General features: G+C 54.4%; 2 long non-coding RNA genes across 2 annotated transcripts in view; both read left to right on the top strand.

The window, feature by feature from the left end:
- Nucleotides 1–1,190: 1,190 nt before the first annotated feature.
- On the top strand, nt 1,191–16,248 carry LOC112475778. Its single transcript, XR_003044876.1, has 4 exons — nt 1,191–1,282; nt 1,793–1,891; nt 15,122–15,472; nt 15,589–16,248. It is a non-coding gene; the product is annotated as an uncharacterized LOC112475778 (long non-coding RNA).
- Nucleotides 16,249–16,346: 98 nt separating this feature from the next.
- Nucleotides 16,347–17,601, top strand: part of LOC112475774 — a 73,373-nt gene continuing 72,118 nt past the window's right edge. Inside the window, exons 1-3 of the long non-coding RNA XR_003044850.1 lie at nt 16,347–16,581; nt 16,680–16,820; nt 16,953–17,411. This is a non-coding gene — a long non-coding RNA (uncharacterized LOC112475774). The remainder of the gene's footprint in view (nt 16,582–16,679; nt 16,821–16,952; nt 17,412–17,601) is intronic.

Raw genomic sequence — 17,601 nt, 5'->3', positions numbered from 1 at the left:
TTCCGTGGTGGTGGCTTTAGAATGTCCTGGAGTTTTGACAACTGCCAGTTATTTCGGTGGCCGTGTGGCTCTAATAGTACTGCGGCCTGTTCCCCATCTTTTGGGGGCCGCCCCGAGGGAGCTCAGGGGCCTCGTTGCTTCCGTGATGGACGGTCGCGAGCCACACGGACAGCGTGGCGCCTGTCGCCGTGGATACTGGCTGCTTGGTCTCGGGCCGATAACACGCTCCAGTGAGAGCCATTGGCTCAGCTCGCCGGGCAGGTCTTCTTCAGGTGACAGCACCTACGTTATGTCCGCCACGGACGGACGTTACCGCATGTCCAGCTCGGGAACGTTCGTTTCTAGATAAGACCCACTGATCTGGATCCGGATTAAGTCTGCGTTCCCGAAGGCGCTGCCCGTGAGCCACTGGGTGCGGGGCGCGGGGCGCCTCCTGGGGAGCCGGGCGGGTGACGGGGGCTTCGCCAGAATGAGGAACAGGCAGAAGAGCCCACGGCCACCTCCGACGTTTGTTCACGTGGCGCAGCTGGGGCAGAGGTGGCCGTCACGCAGGAAACGCCGGTGCTGAGTCACGGCTGGCCGTGACGTCCAGTGACAATCTCTGTGCTTCCGAATGAAAACTCCTAAAGCGTTTCCTGGTTCCCTGGGTCGATGATGCGGGCGTCCCAGGCGGTCCCCAGGCTCCCGACGGTCCCCGCCCCAGAGCCCTCCAGGTTTCATTGCTCTGGCCCAGGTCGATCTGCTCGTGGTCAGACGCGTGGAGGCCGCGCCGTCAACGTACAGTTTGGAACGCGATCGTGACAGTCACCTATCAGGCCCCAGGACCCTCTGAGCTGTTCGTCCCTTTCTTTTTGGAAGAGGAAAGCGTTCGATTCCGCAGTCCTTCGGGTTAGTTAGTGGCCCGTCTTCGATACAGAACCAGAGCTTGTCCTCTGAGACCCTGCGTCCTTTGTGGCTAACCGCGGTCACAGGTAAGTTGTGTCCTCTCGGGAGCGTAACGTTTCCTGGAGCGTGAGGGCGAATCATCCACGGCCCGGACCAGAGCGGAGTCTCCGGGAAGTTGGGCATCATCCAGTCGGCCGTCAGTCTCTGCGGGGAATCGCGGGGACTCTCCGTGGGTCCCTGGGGCGTTCCCGTCCAGCAGACCCACCGTTGTCCCGGGCGGAAGCAGAAGCATTTTTGACTTTTTTTGCCGAAAAGGGCTCACGGGAATCTGTCCCTGAGCAACACGGGCGGCCACGAGCGTGACTCACAGCAGGACACGTGGATTCGGAACCGTAGGGTGAGTTGATTCATCGCTCTGAGATTCTGGGCAGATCCCCATCCTCCCCCCGGGGCTCTGCCGGAAGGGCGGGAGAATTATGGGGCGCACGGAGGGTCGGTGTCTGATTCGTGTAGTTGTCCGTGCATTTCGCCCCCTGGGAGAAGGATCCGTGGGCGTCGCTGGGTGCAAGGAAGTCTCACCCCACTCAGTGCATTGGGGCAGATCTGACTGGTGAAAATCTGTCTCCCTGAACGTGCCCTGCACGGGAGGGGACGGGGTCAGACCTGAAAACGGTCGGTGGATCCGAAGTCCCCGCCCTGTGTGCGGAAGCCTGGTCCGGGGACGGGGACCTGGTTGGTGGGGTCAGGGACAGATGAGGTCGCCCCAGTACCTGCGAGCATCTCCCCCAACGGGAACATCAGTGTTTCCTGAGCGTCAGTGAGGACACTGTGCTCATGGCCCTCCCAGCAGCCCCGTGCTGGCTTCTGCGCCTTTTCCTTTCTGAAATGCCATTTTTGGCTTCTGCAGTCCCTAAGGTGACCTGGCTGTCCCCCACACAAGCCGACCCCTCTCCGGTCCCCGGCAAAGCTTGCTGGTGATCCCGCTGCTTTGCCCAGACACCAGGAGGTGAGTTCATCGGGTCAGTCGGAACAGCCGGGATCACGTGTTCCGACAGTGATGTCAGGACCCTCTGCCAGCCCATCGGGGGGGCCCGGGGCGGGGAGGGGGGCGGTGGCAGGAGCCGGGAACGGGTCCCTGAGTTCTGGGCCGGTCTGAGGGCCGTGTCGTCGCCGGTCCCCTGTGCCGTTACTCCAAAGGGAGCTGCCAGAATCTGTCTGTCTCTAGTCTGCCCTGGTCTGGGTTTCTGTCCTCAGTGTCCCCTACGTGAGCAGGGGGCAGCGGTGGAGGAGAGAAGCGGACGGGGGCTCAGTTAGGTCGCCTAGCACAGGGGACAGCAGGCCTGGCCTGGGCAGCTGGAAGCCCCGCGATGTTCTCGTTGGTGTCCGGGAGAGACGGGCGTCCCCGAGCCCCGGCTCAGAGGCTGCTGTTGGCCGGTGGCGGCGACACTCAAGCCGCCAGGTTTCGGAGCCGGCTTTTTGGGGTGCACACCGGGGAGGCGTTTGGGTGCGAGCGAGCCCCGGCGGCCCCTCACGTGGCGCCCCTCCCGGTCCCCTCCCCGCTTCCGAACGTTCGTGCGGGTCCGGTCCGGGCCCAGGTCCCTCTGAGCCGCGTCCATGGGGCCGCGTGGCCGGGGGTGTCGGCTGTGCAGACGCCGTTTCCTGGGTTCAGTGAGTTTTCTGTTGAGACCTGCAGAGGTGAGCGGGCGTGTGTCGTGGGCGAGGTGCGCTGCGTGTGGGCGGAGCTCCAGGGACTGTCGCCGCCCGGGGACCCATCCGGGACCACCGTGAGGATTCGGGGTGCTGGCCGAGCGGCCTTGGCGCGCGTGCCCTGACGGGTCAGTTATTTAATGACAGTTGTGTGGGAGTCCCCCGGGGGCCTGCTCGTTGGCGGGGACCTCGACACCGCCACGCGCAGCCTTGGTCACCCACGAACGCCTGCGGGGCTGAGCGCCCCTCGCCCCGGCGCCGAACCGAGTCCAGACTCCCATCTATGCAGCGAAAGCTTCTGTTCAGACTCAGTGATTCCGGCCGAAAAGCCAAAGTCAAAGCCACCGGTGTTCTCCTCCTGTCCCTTGCTGTCTGAGCCTGGAACCTTTCATGTCACCTCGGAGATGTTTAAAAACGGCTCAGATAGACTGGGGGCCTCTGCCTCGGAACAGGGAGGTCCGGGATCCCGAGTTGAACCCCGGTTGGCGTGACTCCGGCGGGGCTCGGCTCAGCGGGCACCTGCTCCGCGTCCAGCCAGCAGCGCCGTCCTCGTGGCCTTCGAGGTCTCGCCAGCTGCGCCAAGTAAACGTCGAGTCAGAAACGCCCAAACCTGCCGAGGATTTTAATGCGTTTATTTGAGCCAAACTGATGACAATTCATGGGAAGCAAAATCTCCGTGGATGGAGAAAATGGACCCGCTTGTAGTTAGGGATTTTTATTTATTTTCTTCTTCTGAAAGTCTTTAAAATTTTTTTTTTTTTTTACTTTTAATTACAGTCGATGTGCAATATTAAGTTTCAGGGGCACCGTAAGCGATCAGACATTTATACAGCTTACGAAGTGATCACCCCGACCGATCCGGTGCCCACCTGACCCCACACAGGTATCAGCACTGCCGTGTCCCCTGTGACGGTCTTGTAGCTGCTTCTTCATCCCGCCCCAAACACCCTCCCATCTGGCGACCATCGAAATGTCCTCTGTACCCGAGTTCATTTCTCTTTCGTGTGTTTGTTTATTTTGTTGTCTAGTTTCCACGTGTAATGAAATCATCTGGCGTTTGTCTCTCTCTGTCTGACTCACTCCACTCGGCACGAGACCCTCCAGGTCCATCCACGTTGGTGCAGGTGGCGAGATTTCATCCTTTTTGTGGCCGAGTGATGTTCCGTCGTGTGCATGTGCCGCGTCTTCTGTATCCATCCATCATCCGCGATGGGCACCCAGGCGGCCTCCATATCTTGGCTACTGTAAATACTGCTGCGCTGAACACGTGGGGTCACGTGTCCCTTTGAAGTAGCGTTTGGGTTTCCCGGCCCCTTTGGGGGCACATGCGCCGCCCGCCGTCGCCAGGCCCCCAGGGCTGGTCCGTCCTTCGCCCAGAGCTGAGACTCCCGGGCGCTGCCTCCGAGGGCCAGGAAGGCCCCAGAGCCCCTGGACGCCATGTGCTGAGGCAGGAAGGGGCCGGAGCGCTGGGTTTTCCGGATTCCATTAGAGCAAATGCTCACGACCGACTTTCCCTCGATACCCACACGGGGACAGGACATGGGTCCCCAGGATCCGGAAAATGGGACATGCTTGCAAGTCACCTCGTCCCCAACTCAGCCGGCACAGGGCAAGCCTGCGTGTCATGACAGGCCTTCACGAAACGGCCCCGTGGGCCTCGTGCGCGTGGCGACTCCTAAGAAGCTCGGTGCCCGCGTGGCCGGCACAGCCCTTGGGACAACGGAGTCCCCAAGCTCGGCGAGATTTCGGACACAGAAGAGAGGAAGGCAGCCGTGTTTCTCCGAGTTTCTCACCTGGAATTCTGAAAAGCAGTAACCAGGTTCCCCAGAAAAGCAATGCCTTGAACAGAAAGCTGCGGACGGTGTTTTGGGGGGCCAGGCGTCTCCCCACGAAGCCCCAGTGGGCGCCCCGGGGCAGGGCTGCGCGGGGACGCCAGGCCCTGTCCCTGTCCAGCCGCCGAAGCTGGGGGGCTCACCGAACCACAGCGCCAGGGGGGCCCAGGGCGGGTGCGTGGACTCGGGTCTGGAGCTGGTTTTCAGGGCTGAGGGTTCACGCTCCCGCTGGGCCCAGGGCGAAAGGCGAGGGTCGAGTGGCGGAGTGACGGGGGTCGGGCTCTGTGCCAGCCCCTCCCCCGGGGATCCCCTCTCATGGGCCCGGGGCCCCCGACACTTTAGCGCCATCATTTCGTGTTCTCCCGAGCGTATCAGCCTGGGCCCCGTGCATCCCCTTGGGGGCCCGAGTTTGGTTCTGCGTGTGACAGTGTGTGAGGATGTGTGTGTGAATGTGTGAATGTGTGTGGATGTGTGTGACAGTGTGTGAGGATGTGTGCGTGAGTGTGTGAATGTGTGAATGTGTGTGTGGATGCGTGTGATAGTGTGTGATAGTGTGTGAGGGTGAGTGTGTATATGTGCGTGAGTGTGTGTGAATGTGTGGATGCGTGTGATAGTGTGTGAGTGTGTGTGTGGATATGTGTGGATGCGTGTGATAGTGTGTGAGTGTGTGTGTGGATATGTGTGGATGCGTGTAATAGTGTGTGAGGCTGAGTGTGAAATTGCGTGAGTGAGTGTGTGAGTGTGTGGATGCGTGTGATAGTGTGTGAGGCTGAATGTGAATGCGTGTGAATGTGTGGATGTGTGTGATTGTGAGGCTGAGTGTGAATGTGCGTGAGTGTGTGTGGATGCGTGTGATAGTGTGTGTGTGTGAATGTGCGTGTGTGGATGCGTGTGAATGTGTGAGTGTATGTGGATGCGTGATAGTGTGAGGCTGAGTGTGAATGCACGTGAGTGTGTGTGAGTGAGCATGGCGTGTGCACGGACCGCGTGCTGTGCATCCATCCGTCGGTGGTTGGGGACCGACCCGTCCCGCCCTCGGCTCACACTCGCCCGCGGCGTCCGTGCGCGTTCCGTGGACGCGCGTTTTCCTTTGTCTGGGCTCCGAACCTCGATGGAAACGTGCCGGGTCGTGCGGTGATTTCCTGTTTAACTTTTTGAGGAAACGCCGCCCTGTTTTCCAGAGTCGCCCCAGGTTTTCGTCCCCGTTCTCCGCTTTATTCTTGCTGTGACTTCGTACGGCTGCCGGTTCCCCTGCTTTGTTCTGGTTTATTTATTTATGTCGCGTTTTCCTGAGCTAGCGACAGCAGGTGACCCCGTGGGCACAGAGGGGTCCGCGGGTCAACCCGCTTTAGCAGATCGGCTGCTCCGTCGTCTGTCGCCACGGCAAAGGGCAGATTCTTCAAGACGTGACGCCTTTTCTCGTCGGCCGTGGTCGGGACGGTGCATCTTCCCTCAGCCGGTCCTTTATTTTTACCTATTTTCTCCTTTCTCTGCCTCGCAGACACGAGCAGCGAACGGCCTTGTTTTTTCTTCGCCCTTCCGAACCGTTTTTAGGAAGATGGGCGGAGAGAGTCTAATTGTGGCAGCTGCTGCTCTCCTTTGGGGACAGCGAAATGCATATTTTTAGATCGTGGAAAACTATCTAAAAATGGGGAGGAAACAGGCCAAGGTAGCTTGCGACACGCACGGGGTGCAGTTATGCTTGGACCGTGCCCCCCAAAAAGACATGTTGAAACCTTCCCCCCAGCACCTGAGGATGTGACTTCATCTGGAAACGAGGTCTTCGGGGACGTCAGCAGGGCGGCCCTCGTGCAGCGTGACAGGTGTCCGTGTGAGCCGAGGGCGGACACGGGGAGCACTCCGGGTGACAACGGGCAGAGACGGGGCGATGCCTCTGCGAGCCAGGGACGGGCCGTGAGCAGTGCCAGCGCCGAGGACACGCGCGGGCCCGGCCGCCACCTCGGTTGGGGGCGTCCGGCTCCAGGATGGTGACAGCACATTCCTGTCACCGAAGCCGCCGACACCGCGGTCAAGGGTCCTGCTCCCAGGGCTGTGCTCCGGGAAGGGACTCCCTCGTAGGGGCGCAACACACACAGGAATTGGGGGCTGGGGGGATTGCCGGGTGGGCGCACGAAGCTGCAGCAAGAGAAAAATAGTTGCCTGCAAGGGAGCCCCCATAGGACGGTCAGCCGATCGCGCGACAGGAACTTTGCAGCCGGAAGGGACCGGCAAGAAATATTCAAAGTGATGAAAAGCCAGGACCTGCAACCGAGATGACTCTACCCAGCAAGGCCGTCAGTTAAAATGGAAGGTGAGACACATAGCTTTTCAGACAGGAAGAAGCTTAAGGAATTCATCGCCAACAAAGTAGTAGTTTAAGAAATAAATGAAAAAAAAAAAACACCATAAATACGAATAATAAAATGACAATAACTGTGTGCCTATCAATAACCACTTTAAATGGAAATGGACTGAATGCTCCAGTCAAAGGACACAGAGCGACAGAGTGGAAGAGAAAGCAAGACATATGCCACCTACGAGAGACCCACCTCGGATCAGACGGCACACACAGACTGAAAGTCAACAGAGGGAAAAAATATTTCATGCAAATAGAAATTTTAAAAAGCTGGGGTAGCAATACTTTATCGGACAAAACAGACTTTGAAACAAAGACTAGAATAAGGGACAGAGAAGGACATTACGTAATGATAAAGAGATCAATCCAACAAGAGGACATAACCCTAGAAGACAAATATGTCCCTTTATGCTGGTCAACAATTGCTTTATATGTGTGGGTGCATATAAAGCAATTGTTGGCCAGCATAAAGGGAGAGATGGACAGTAATAACTCACAGTGGGGGACTTTAACACCCCATTGATGCCGAGGGACAGATCTTCCAGACAGAAAACCAACAAGGAAACAGCAGCCTTAAAGGATACACTAGACCAGATGGATTTAATCGATATTTTTGGAGCATTTCACACCACAGAAACAGAATACACATCTTTTCAAGCGCACGTGGAACATTTCCCAGGATAGACCACACGTTCGGCCACAAGACAAGTCTGAATAAATTAAAGAAGACTGAAATCGTATCAAGCATCTTCTCTGACCACATTGGTATGAAACTAGAAATCAAATACGAGAAAAACAACTGGAAAAATTCACAAACACATGGAGGCTAAATAACACGCTAGTAAACAATGAATGGGTGAACCGTGGGATCGAGGAAGAAATCAAAAGCTACCTAGAGACAAATGAAAATGATAACACATGACTCAGAATCTATGAGACTCAGCTAAAGCGGTCCTGAGAGGGAGAAGCGTACAATACAGGCAAGAAACAAGAAAAATCTCAAACGATCTAACCCTACACTTGAAAGAACTAGAAAAAGAACAGCAAACAAAACCCAAAGTGAGTAGAAGAAAAGAAATAATAAATGTCAGAGTGGAAAGAAACGAAATAGAGTCTAGAAAATACATACAAAAGATCAATAAAAACAAGAACTGGTTCTTTGAAAAGATAAACAAAATTGATAAACCTTGACCGGACTCATCAAGAAAGAAAGAGGAGCCAAATGAGTAAAATCAGAAATGAAAGAGAAGTTACAATAGACTCCACAGAAATTCAAAGGATTATAAGAAAATACTACAAGCAATTAGATGCCAAGAAATTGAAAAAAATCTGAAAGAAATAGTTCCATTCCTAGAAACATACAATCTCCCAAGACCGAGTCAACAAGAAACAGAAAATCTGAACCGACTGATTCTCACCAATGAAATCAAATCAGTAATCGAAAAACTCCCAAAAAACAAAATTCCTAGACCAGATGGCTTCCTGGGTGAATTCTGCCAGACATCCAAAGGAGAATTAACACTTGCACTTCTCAGACTATTCCAAAAAATTCAAGAAGAGGGAAGGCTCCCAGACTCATTTTACAAGGCCACCGTCACCCTGATTTCAAAACCAGACAAAGACATTACAAAAAAGGAAAACTATAGTCCCACATCCCTGACGCACATAGACGCAAAAGTCCTTAACGAGATATTAGCAAATCACATCCAGGAAATACATGAAAAAGATCATGCACCACGATCAAGCGAAATTTATTCCTGGGATGCAGGGTTGGTACCATATCCGCAAATCGATCAATGTGATACACACAATAACAAATTAAAAGGTAAAAACGATATGATCATGTTGATAGATACAGAAAAAGCATTCGACAAAATCCAACATCTATTTGTGATAAAAACTCTCAACAAATCGGGAGCAGAGAGAATATAGCTCAACATAATAAAGGCCATGTATGACAGACCTTCAGCTAACATCATGCTCAATGGGGAAAAGCTAAAAGCGTTTTCCTCAAGGTCAGGAACAAGACAAGGAGGCTCCCCTTCACCACTCTATTCGACATTGTCTTGGAAGTCCTAGCCACAGCAATCAGGCGAGAAAGAGAAATAAAAAGCATCCAGATCGGAAAGGAAGAAGAAAAACTGTCATCATTTGCAGATGACATGATACTGTATAGAGAAAACCATAAAGATTCCACCGAAAACCTGTTAGAACCGGTCAATGAATTCAATAAAGTGGCGGGATACAAAACTAATATTCAGAAGTCAGTTGCATTTCTATACACCAACGATGGACTTTCAGAAAGAGAAATTAAGAAACCAATCCCATTTACAATTGCATCGATAATGATAAAATACCTAGGAATCAATTTAACCAAGCAAGTAAAAGACCTTTGCTTGGAAAATTATAAATCATTGAAAAAAGAAATTGAAGAAGAAACAAATAAGTGGAAGCGTGGACGTGCTCATGGCTAGGAAGAATCGACGCCGTTAAAGTGGCCATATTACCCAAAGCAATCTATAGATTCGATGTGCTCCCTATCAAAATACCAATGGCATTTTTCAGAGAATTAGAACAAACAATCCAGAAACGTACATGGAACCATAAAAGACCCCAGTAGCCCCAGCCATCGTGAGAAAGAACAAAGCCGAACGTATCCTGCTACCTGACATCAAACTATACCACGAGGCTACAGTAATCCAAACAGCATGGTACTGGCATAAAAACAGACACATAGATCAGTGGAACAGAATAGAGAGCCCAGAAATAAACCCACACCTATATGGTCATTTAACCTACGACAAAAGAGGCAAGAATATACAATGAGGTTCTCCGATAAATGGCGTAGAGAAAACTGGACAGATACTCGCAAAACAATGGAACTGGCTCTCTCTTCTTACACCATATACAAGAATAAACTCAAAAAGGATTAAAGACTTAAATGTAAGACACCATAACACTTCTGGAAGAAAACATAGGCAGTAAACTCTCCGATATTGCTGTTAGTAATTTATCTTCTGATATATCTCGTCGGCAAGAGAAGCAAGAGAAAAAGTAAACGTGGGAATACATCAAACTAGAAAGTTTTTGCACGGCAAAGGAAACCATTCACAAAACGAAAAGGCAGACTCCTGAACGGGAGAAGGTATTTGCCAGTGATACATCTGATGAGGGGTTAATACGCGGAATTTATAAAGACCTCATCTAACTCAACAAAAACAGCAAACCATCGAATTTAAAAAATGGGCAGAAGACTCGAATAGCTATTTCTCCAGAGAGGACACACAGATGGCCGAGAGACGTATGAAAAGATGCTCGAGGTCACTAATCGTCAGAGAAATGCAAATCAAAACCACAATGAGATATTACTTCACACCTGTCAGGATGGCATCGTCCATACATCAAAAAACGCGTGTTGGGGGGGATGCGGAGCCCTCGTGCACTGTTGGGGTGATCGCAGATGGGCGCAGTCACTGCAGAAAACCAGAGGTTCCTCAAAAAAGTTAACAATGGAACCACCTTTGACTCAGGGAACGCACTTCTGATTATTCACAGAAAACCAAAACACTAATTCGTAAAGACCTCTGCACCCCCGTGTTCACTGCAGCGCTATTACGTGGCCGAGATACAGAAGCAACCTAAGTGCCCATCGACAGACGACTGGATCAAGAAGTTAGGGTTCACACATACAGTGGAATAGTACTCGGCCCTAAAAAATGAAATCCCACCACTTGCAATGACGTGGATGGACTGGAGGGTATTATGCCGAGTGAAATGATTCAGACGGAGAAATACAAATACCGTGTGATTCCACTTATACGCGGAATCTGAGGAACACAGTAAATGAAAACAGACTCACGGGATGGAGGACAGGTGACTGCCAGAGGCGAGGGGGGGTCGGGGAGCTGGGAGGCTAAGACGAAGAGATGAAGAAGCACAAATCGGTCGTTACAAAGTAGCCCTGGGGACGCGGTCAGAAGTCTAGTGACGGCTGCGTGTAGCGCCAGGTGGGAGCCAGGCGGGGGGTCGCTTCGTACACTGTATAAAGGCCTAGCCGTGCGCTGCACGCCCGAAACTAATAAAAAATAAACCTTATCTACAAGGAAGAAAATCCTAAAGATTGTCGGTGATCGAAATCAGAGAATGGGGAGCTGCCACGCTTCCAGGCTTGGGGGTCAGGGCTCCGGCGCGTGCCTCTGGGCGTCCCACGGCAGGCGAGGTGGGGCCTCTGTCCAGTCGCCGATTGGATGAGCCTCCCCTCCCTGTAGGGAGCGGCCGCTGGGGACACCGACCCTTAACAAGCAGATCGGAAAACGAGTCAGGCACCGATTTCGAGAAAACGAATTCTCTTAGAAGGAATCGACTTGCCACAGCATCTCTTAGCGGAGGATGATTTTTCTCAATCTTTTGACGTGTTACAGCATTTGTGAAAGCTTCGAGAAAAAAAAGGGAATTTTTTTTTTAGAAACAACTGAGTCATTTTGCTTCATGATGACTGAACAGCCGACAGCGGCGGCTGAAGACTTAATTAACGTAGGAGGGTAACGTAGCGGGTGTTAACAGCTAATAATTCACACAGCAGTGTGCTAAGCTTCCGAGGAGAATCGCATTCGAGGTCCCCCGGGGCATCATTTCCATATTAACAAGAATTTATGGTGGAGCGTTTAGGAAGCACGTTCTTATCGGCGCGTTTATGAATATGCGAACCCCTCGAAAACCCCGTCGTGTCTTGAACATCCCGTTCCACGGATCACGCAGAATGTCTCTTTCTTCTTCTTCTCCTTCACGTTTGTTTTTCCTGAAAGTCGCGAGGCCGTGGAACGTCCCTGTCTGTGGCGATGGTGGCCCCCACACGGAGGCTCTGTCCTCTGTCCTGTCCCGAAGGGATTTTAGGCCACCCGGCTCCCGCCCACCAAGTGGACGACTCGCTCGTGCCTGGGAGCGGCCGGCTTACTAGGCGACACGTAACTTAACATTTCACTGCGGAGGTGACTCGTGGACGGTGCCCGTGGCCCGGGGGGCTCTTCCAGTTTCCACTCCCGCTGATCAGAGGCCGCAGCCCCCGGGGAAAGCTCTGTGCCCACAGCCGCCCCGTCGGAGCGGACGTGCAGGCTTGAAAGGGGTCGGAGGAGGGTCTCGGCACATGGCGCTGGTCACACCGTGGCCGCGGCTGAGGGCGGCCCACACTGCTCCGAGGTGCCGAGTAGAAGACGCATAGGGACGAGCCCCAGGCCGGGGTGCCTGCCCGGTGAGTGGGGTGAGCTCGGCCACGTCCCCGTACGAGGCACAGGTGCACCCGGCTGCCGGCTCCATGTCTTGTCCCTAATTAAGGCCGGGACAGAGCTGCAGGCCCCGCAGAGGAAAGGGAGCTGGCGTGGCATCTGGAAGAACTGCATGCTGGCCACGGCGCTCTCTGTCACTAGTCGGAAGAAGGACACTGGACGAGTCACTTCCGTTCCGTGCCTTTCTTCTCGTCTACAAAATGAGAATTAGAACAGACACGCGTCTGGTGTCGATTTGCTGTTTTTCAGAAGCCGTACGATGACGTCTCATGTAGATGGGAAAAGTCAGGCCGAGCCAGAGGGAGCCAGGGCCGGGCTGTGGAGGTCACAGTCTGGCCAGCGGCAGCCGCTGAAGCTGGTCCGGAACCCCAGGCTCCTCGGAAGGGACACAGCGGGACGGTCTGGGGGCCGGACGGCTCTGAGATGGCCTGGGGTGCTCGCGGCCCAAGACCACCCCCCTCAGACCCGTCCGCCACCTCAGCGGGGCGACCACGCCCCCCACCGTCTGAAGGACGCCCCGGACGCAGGGGTGCGAGGCGGCCTGTCCTGCTCGACAGGACGGGCCGGTCGGGCCAGGTGTTTCAGTCCCCACCTGCCGTTCCCCTGCCGTCTGCGTCACAGCTGCCCGTGTCGACTGATCTGCTGTAGATTAAATCCAGGAGCACCTGCGGTGACAGCCACATAGCAGTAAATTCACAGAGGGGCGGGCAGGGCACGGTGGCCGCCGACAGGCCGCAGAGGTACTGGTCGGAACGCCGGCGAGGTGGTCACAGCTTCGGCCTCCTCGTCGTAAGGAGCGTTGGCTCGTCCAGCACCATCTGGAAGGCCGTGCGGCCCCTGGTCCGAGACGGATGAAGACGCAGAGCCACAGTCCGGGAGGACGGCACATACGTCCTCGTCCCGTCGTGTGAGACAGAGATCGGCGCCGTCTAAAACCTGCTCTCGGAGTCCCCAGCCACGCCACCCTGACCGTCGGTCTCGGAAGCTCAGCGGGGCTGGGCCTGGCGAGTACTTGGACGGGAGACCACCTAGGAGGAGCAGGTGCTGTGGGCGTAAACAATCAAGAAATAAGGGATCGTAAGCTGCCAAGGTCAACCAAGGGCTGCCTCGCCTAAAACCGCAAAAATAAATAAAAAATAAAACGTCAAACCCGCTCTCAGAGACGGGCACAGAAGCCGTGGGGCAGCAGAGCCACGTGGACTTGGACACGCTGAGAATGTGAGGTTTTCATCAGAAACTGTCAATCAAACGTGCTTTTGCGGGGAGATGTCAAAAACCTTTCTTTGCGGTAAGTCGAACGTCTAGAAAAAGCACACAGTCCGAGTGTGGCGCTAGGTCCCTGTCCCAGGTCGGGAAGACGCCCTCTGCCAGCGACCCCGGCGTCCGTCACCTCCCCGTGCCGTTCCAGTAACAGCTCCATCCTCCCGCAAAGCCACCGCCATCTGCCGCTCCCTTTCCTTACGGCTTCGTCCCTCAAGCATCTGTCCCCGGAGACGACCCCTTCACCTTCCCGATCTGAAGCGGCGCAGCTTGTCCCCACATTTCTGCCCCGTCCACACCTTTCATCGCCCCTCGTGGCTTCATGAACTCACCCTGGGTCGCACGATGGTGCGATTTTAATTCCATATTCACCTTCCAGCGGGTGCTGGGGATATTGTTCTGCGTACTCTCCGGTTACCCGTTGGCACACGTCACGTGGGAAAGGCGGGCTCCATGCCCCATTCCTTCCTTATTTGCCAGTTAGTTTTTAAAATCACGAACTATTTCCCTGCCAACCGGTGACTTTTCTCCTCACCGACATTCACATGTCCCGCCTTCGGCGGGCAGGGCCACCTAGGATCACCCTCAGGGTCATTCACGAGATTTTCCCACCCGAAACGATCTCGGACTTGGGGTCACCCTTTCTTCCATCGACAAATGGTATTTCAAGGCCATAGTCAGGGCCCCGGGGAGGTTCGTTGCTCCCGGACCGGTCGTTCCTAGGCTTTGTCAGCGGACGAAGGTGGGAAATGCGCACAGCCGGGTGGACGCGATGTCTCATGAATTCAGACGGCTCTTTCCAATGCAGATTCGGAACGGCAGGATTGTGTGTGACCTCGCATCTGTCGCATCTCTAACTTCTTTCTTCTCCACTGAGCATCCGGGCCCTCAAGGACACGACGGATGGCCGAATGAGAACATCCCATAATTCCTCCTCTGCTTAATCCGATGTAATGCGGCCAAGAGTCCCATGACAACGACTCGAAGGTCGCCACAGCCAGTGAGTGAAAGCAGTTCAAGTTTCAGCATTTGCTCTCCCCGATTCCACCTCGGATTTAAAAATAGTCGCGTCGTATCTGCATCATCAGGGCACGTGTTAAGCGGCTCGGGCTGCCGTGCGAGACCACGGACGGGGGCGGCTCATACACACACATTTATTTCTCACCGTCCGGAGCCCGGACGCCCAAGGTCGAGGCGCCCGCAGATCCCGTGGCCGGTGAGGACCTGCCGTCTCCTTCGCGGGGGGCCGTCTCCTCACGGTGTCCTCGTGTGGCAGAAGGGGCTCGGGGTCTCTTCATAAGGACACAAAGCCCATTCGTGAGGGCGGAGCCTCCCAGAGGCCCCATCTTCAAATCCCATCACGTGGGGACTTAGATTTCCGTATAGCCATTTTGGAGGGACACGGACACTCAGTCTCCAGCACAGGATACAAACCAGTACCTACAACAGTCTCTTTAGAAGTCATTTGGCCTTTTTAAGCAATAGATCATGTTTATTGAAACGTAACTCACATGTCCCCAAATTCCTCCTTTTAAAGGGTGCAATTCGGTATTTTTCAGTGTGCTCACTGAGGGGTACGGCCAGTGCCACGAACTGTGGTCCCTTTACCTTAAACTCGGAGAGGAATTTCGGAGGAGTCGACACCTCTGCTACGTTGCCTCCAGCCCGCGAACACGGCGTGCCTCTCTGTCTTGTCTTTTTGACCTTGATCATTGCGATGGTTCATTTTATGTGTCAACCCGGCTGGGCCGTGGTGCCCAGAGAGTTGTTCGAAACTTCTTTTGGGTGTTTCTCTGAAGGTGTTTTTTGAACGACCTCAGCATCAATGGGCGGACTTTGTGTAAAGCAGATAACCCTCCGCGAGGTGGGCCGCATCCAATCAGTCGACGGTCTTACTGGAACATAGACTGACGCCCCGAGCCAGAGGGAATTCTGCCGGCGACGGCACCCCACCTGCAGGTAGGGACACTTTCCAGTTCCCATGCCTTTTCTTTCTTTCTCCTGCCGCGGTGTGGTGGCCGGAACTTCCACGAACACGCTGAATGAAGTGACAACGAGCTCCTGACCTTCGACCTTCTCGGGAGGGTGTGCAGCCGCCCCCCGCCGGGCATGACGTTCCCCTCCGTGTTCTCGCAGATGCTTCTCATCAGGTAGTTTGCTTTTTATTTCCTGGTCTTGCCTTAGTTGGAGCTTTTCATTTCCATATTTTCGTGATTTCGATTTATGTTTTCCTTGTATTGTTTTTGAGAGCTTCGTTTTTAAACAGTAGGTTACGGCGCCGATGCACTTTGTGGTCGTCTTTCTGGCGTGTTTTCGTCGTCTGCTCCTTCTGAAGATCGAATTCTCAGTCCCAGGGAGGAAGGAGTGGGCAGGGGGCTGCCACATCCGTTCCAGGCCGCGGGCGTCTGGAACCACCCGGAAAGTAGTTCTGGTCTGGACGCCACATTTAAGGCACCGAATGATTCATGAAGTTTCATTGCTTAGTCCATTTATGCTAAGGCCACTGAACTGCGCATGGAATTCAAAGACGAGGCCCGACGAGGTTCTCACAATAACGCCTTTCGACACCTGTAGAGACGTGAGTGCGTGAGAACCGCAAGGCCCAGCATGGGCCTGGCCGCCTTCCCGTGTTTGGGGCGACACCTTGCGCATGGTGTCGCTCCACGGATAGCGTGGCATAGATGGACGACGTCGGGGACGAATTGAAATATGAATTCTTTATTTTAAGAAAGCCACAGCCGTATCAAGCAAAAACACCATCCCTGGAGCTTTTGTTGTGACAAGGCCCTGTGCCGGGCCCCGTGGGAAATCAGAACAGTGCGGATCGTGAAGTCTGTCCTCGAACTTACCATGTTTGAGGAAACAGATTCGTTTTGATTGTGTTTCCCTGGGGTGGCCCGGGCGGTGGCTTTGGGATGCACGGCCACCTGCGCCAGGCGTCTGCTGGCCCGATGTGGGACGCGGGAGCGGGGGTGGCGTCAGGGGGGATGCTCGGGGCGCGGGGAGCGGGGCACCCCGCTGTCACTCACCCGCACGCAGCGCTCAGCGCCTGCGTGGCATCGGGGACCCCGCCCGCGACTGTGCCCAGCGACGAGCTGCAGCTGCATAGTGAAGTCCACCCGGTCACGGACACCGGGGTCAGCCAGGCCCAGCGTCTGTCTGTCCAGAGGCCTCTCGTGTCTCTGCGAGCAACGTGTTCCACTTACTTCAAAAAAGAAGAACAAGCCGGTCAAAGGAGACAATCGTACCTCCAAACCAGGTGACAATTCTGTTCCACTGTTTTCTGTTCACTTGATGGACGAGAATTTTCAGATGTCATATGGTCGACTCCTCATTTTCTTACGTTTTTCCCTAAAGGCAGAACATTCCTTTCGTGTATGATTTTGTCCGTCACTGTGCACGAATATGAGTGACAGCGTAGCCTGATGAAGTCATCGCCGGCCACGCTCCCGAGAACCCGACCGAACAGCGCTGCCGGTGGAGACACTTGAATGGAAGGTGAGCATGGCCGACCCCGTGTCCCCGTCTGCGAGAGCCGGACCCCCAGCGATGTCACCCGCGTGCCCAACGTGCCTCGACGTTTGCAAAATTCTGTGATATGTTTACGATCTGACTTGCATCTCGTCGCAGGTGTCGTGCGCGTTGCCCGTGGACGTGGGACCTCTCCCCGCCCTGCTCTGAAGCGTCCTCACGTAAGCGCAGGGGACGACATGTCCGTCGAGTCCTCCCGTCCGCGGGCACGCGTCCTTCCATCGACACAGGTTTCCTGCGGTTCCCTTCAGCAACGTGTCGTGGTGGTCGGTGTCAAGCCTCCCCCCTCCCAGGAGCAGACACGTCAGCGTCCCTCTCTGTCACAGCCCAGAGACACCCTCGCTGCTTCCAGCCGTCCGATGTGATCGCCGAACGAAAGCGCCGAGGGCGAGAACCAAGGACGCCGGGCACAACTTCAGGGCACCGCCGCTCAGTTCCGCACTTAGCCGTGGGACGACTGCGTCAGTCTGAGGGACAGACAGCTGGGCCGTTCGCAGCCCACCAGCCGGGGGCAGAGCCCTGGATCCCCGCGCCTTTGCCGACGCCCGTTATTTACAGGTTTTCATTATTGTTATTATTATTATTATTATTATTATTATGATTCCCTGCACCTTTGTCAACCGTTGTTATTTACAGGTTTTCATTATTATTATTATGATGATGATGATGATTCCATGCACCTTTGCCAATGCTTGTTATTTACAGGTTTTCATTATTATTATTATTATTATTATTATTATGATTCCCT

The sequence above is a fragment of the Pteropus alecto genome, unplaced genomic scaffold, assembly GCF_000325575.1.
Source record: "Pteropus alecto unplaced genomic scaffold, ASM32557v1 scaffold102, whole genome shotgun sequence".
Lineage (NCBI taxonomy): Eukaryota > Metazoa > Chordata > Mammalia > Chiroptera > Pteropodidae > Pteropus > Pteropus alecto.
Note: the sequence above shows the minus strand (reverse complement) of the source record. Positions and strands in the feature narration are given on the sequence as shown.